Below are 4118 nucleotides of genomic sequence, written 5' to 3'. Positions count from 1 at the left end.
ATGAGAATAATATATTAAAGGAGAAATCATATTGTTTAATTAATATTAGTCAAGAATTAATTAAGAAATAATTTTGTGGCTAAAAGAGATTAATTAAACTTAAGGGACTTAGTGTGTAATTATAAGATAATTACATAGATGGGCTAATGGACTCCATAGAAGTTGGAGTCGACGAATTCTATGGTTAAACCCATTAGAAATCGTCCAAGGCTTCTAAAGAGGGAGTCCATGGGCTGCTTAGGGCTTAAGCAGTCAAATTAGGGTTTCCTAGCTGTAAACCCTAATAGTCAGCATATATAACGAACCCTTATGGCCCAAAAAACGTGGTGAATACTTCTTTTAGGGTTTCCGACCGTTTTTGGTGCATCCTCTCTCCCCCCTCTTCATCTAAGTCGCTTAGTGGTGTTTGTGACTCCACTAGAGGTGCAACACTTGAGGCACTAAGCTTTCTGAAGCCAAGGATTGATTGTTATTGCTATATAACAATCAAAGGTAAGATCTAAACCCTAATTTCATTTATAGTTTATTAGATCTAGGGTTTATATGTAGAGACCCATTTGAATACGAACGGTGGATGCGGAAAAAATAATCTTGAGATTTATCGTGTATCAAAATATAAACATGAAGAACATATGATGAGAATTCTTAGAAGATGAGAAAGAAAGAGAGATAAAATATTATTCAATGAAGAACATTGGTGGGAGAGAGAAACTCTCCCTAGGTGGGGAGAACCCACCACTTTCTCTCTCTAGAATTACATTTTGAGAATGGTAACTCTTCTAAGAAAATGAGAAATGAGCTAGCTAACTTTAAAAATGACCAACTCTCCCTTTACATAGGAGGGAGAGTATTTACACCATAAATACAATAAAGGGAAAATATAACCTAACTATCACTCATTATTTGTGGAGCATTTACATGCCCCAACATTCTCTCCCTAAATGCTTACTAATAATGAGAGATACAATAAGTGATACAAGGCTATAATACAGTAATCTAACTAGCAAGTGTGGTAATAAAATGAAATCAAGTGCTGAAATATCTCTAAAACTCTGAAGTGTCTGTGAAGTCTGAAACTGGCCATGAATCTCTGAAATGAAGGTCTTCGGCTTCAAAGCACAACCAATGAAGCAGAAAAAATAAGATCCAAATCTTCAAACCAGTCATAATCACCCGAAGAAGGAGGTCACCATGAGCAAGTAGAAGATCCAATAAAAGATACACTTCGTCTTCAAAAGTCTGAAAAACATCTCGAATTCTCAAATCATAATACACCGAAATTCTTCAAAGAATAACTTGCTAAAAATGTGAAGCATCCATCAAATGTAGTCCGGATAAAGATAATGCGAGTCCAAAAACATGGTCTAGCAATGCCAAAAATTTGATCCAAGGACCAAAAATAAGTGTCACGTCACATTGGCAAAATAATCTTCGTCTTTAACATATCACAAATCCAAACTCGTGAAACCATAAGAACTAAACTAGACGCGAACACAAAATCATCCTGTGGTAGAGTCCGAATAATAAATAATCTGAATCGGAAAACATCGAGTAATGCCAAAAATTTGATCCGTGAAGACCAAAAATAAGTGCCATGTCGCATCACTAAATAAATAATCGTCTTCAGAAGTCTTCAAAATCCAAACTCAAACAATAATAACCAAATCCGGATGATATTCTCTCCCTATTTTTGATAACCAATGACCGGATATCAAAAATCAACAAATCATCGGATGGAGACTGTCGGATACCAAGAGCTAAGACAAGCTCTCCCTAGATGTATGAAGGGTCTCGATAAGAAACAAGAAAGAGTAAAATAAATACTCTTGCAGTCATGAGAAAGCGGGTGACATAGTTGCTGAAACTGTGCTGAGAAAATCTGTTGTGCCAAAAATATATCCAAATATCCAAACTGCGGTGTCGGAACACTTGAAGTGGTCTTCAATAGAGAATAAAGTCCACATACTCAAGATATATGATTCGTCAACCAAAAATCAAGAGCGCTAAGTCATAATATCCCATATAGTGAAGAATGCGAAACAACTTTGTTGATCAATCGCCGTTGTGGTGCAAGCATCACAAAAAGATAATATGAAGTCCGACTGCGGTAGGAGTATTCTTCCAATAATAATAATCGGCATGAAATGAATAACCAATGTGACAATCCATGGGTAGGTGGTGGCAAAAATTGGCGTTAAAAAAAATTGGTTTTAATAAAAAAAAATTGGTTATAATAAAAAAATGGCTAAATAAAAAAAATTGGTGTTAAAAAAATAATTGGCTAAATAAAAAAAATAAAAAAAATTGGCTGAAAAAAAATTAATTAAAAAAATAATGTAGAAAAAAAATATAAATTAAAAAAAAATAAGTTTAGAAAAAAAGGTTTTAAAAAAAAGGGAGGGGAGGAAAAAGCTGGGGGAGGAGGAAGAAGAAAGGAGAAGGAAGAAGGAGGGGGAGGAGGAGAAGAGAGGGGAGGAAAGGAGAAGGGTTGAAGGGAAGAAGGAGGAAGGAGGAGAGGGGGCGAAGTCTGGGAGGAGGGAAGAGATGATCTGAAGTTGGAGGCTGGTTTCGGGTCTAGGTAGCTTGCAGATGAGAGGAGGTGGGTGGAAGGTGATGGTTGCGGACGAGATGGCTACTGATGGATGGGGCGCTGCTAATGGGGTACGTTGCGGATGAAGAACTTGGGTGCGGACGCAAGGAGGGCGTGACTGCGGATGGTGCGATCTGGGAAGACACTGCGGACGAAGCATCAGAAGGCGTGTTGCGGTCTGAAGTTGCGGTCCGAGCCAAGAATACATCTGAAGCTGCGGTCTTGTGCTGCGGTCCGAGACTTCTGACTTCGGTTCAGCAGTTAGGAAGGGTAGGCTTCGGTTCTAAGCTGCTGATCGAGGGGCTGCGGATGGGGCATTATGACCTCGGATCAGAGGCTAAGAAGGGCTGCTGAGAGGCTTCTCAGGGGACTCCGGTAGGCAGTTTTTGGCTGCGGTTCGGGGGTCCGGAAAGGGCTGAACAGGTGACGAAAAATGTTCTTTTTTCATGAAAAATGGTACCGCAAAGGCCATTTATTCATATTTTAATAAGGGAATATTTTTATAAAGCATTTAAGTCAACAAGTGGGTCTTGGAAAGGCAAAAAAGGAGTGTACAGGGGGTTTTTAGGGGACAACAGGTGATGAGATTTGTCATAGCCACATGGTTTTTGCTTAGGAAGGCAAATATAAGTGAATTAATCTTTACCCAAAAGAGCAAAAAGGACAATATGCTTTTCACAAACACAATTTACGTCCAAATTTCTTCAATTAAAGATCTACAACAAGAGTAAATGAGGAGTAAAAGTCTTCATACCTCAAGAAGATTTCAAGCTGCTAGGCAAAAAAAAAAAGAGCACCACTTCAATAAAAATAAGCCCATAATTGTGTCTTCTCATTTCCAAGGAATAAATAAAATGCATGGAGCAAATTCTTCAACAAATTGGAGACCACAAAAATAATTTCTCTTCTCATTTGCTTCATTTCTTCAACAGAAAAATAATAAGAACATCAAGAACATCATTTTTTTTCCAGCAATAATAGAATGATCAGCAGCAGCGACTTTTATTTTTGCTAAGATAGAATCACTCAAAAGATAGAACTAAGAAAGAACTTCATAAAAAAATTCCGGTTTGCAACCCGAAAATTTTTTCTTGCAGAAACACGGAAAAATCACAAGATAATCACCGAACGGGAGTCGTTCCCTTGAACTAATTGTGAGATCTTCAAGGTACGGCTCTAATACCAATTGTAGAGACCCATTTGAATACGAACGGTGGATGCGGAAGAAATAATCTTGAGATTTATCGTGTATCAAAATATAAACATGAAGAACATATGATGAGAATTCTTAGAAGATGAGAAAGAAAGAGAGATAAAATATTATTCAATGAAGAACATTGGTGGGAGAGAGAAACTCTCCTTAGGTGGCGAGAACCCCACCACTTTCTCTCTCTAGAATTACATTTTGAGAATGGTAACTCTTCTAAGAAAATGAGAAATGAGCTAGCTAACTTTAAAAATGACCAACTCTCCCTTTATATAGGAGGGAGAGTATTTACACCATAAATACAATAAAGGGAAAATATAA

This window comes from Lactuca sativa, chromosome 5 (assembly GCF_002870075.4).
Source record: "Lactuca sativa cultivar Salinas chromosome 5, Lsat_Salinas_v11, whole genome shotgun sequence".
Classification (NCBI taxonomy): Eukaryota; Viridiplantae; Streptophyta; class Magnoliopsida; order Asterales; family Asteraceae; genus Lactuca; species Lactuca sativa.
Note: the sequence above shows the minus strand (reverse complement) of the source record.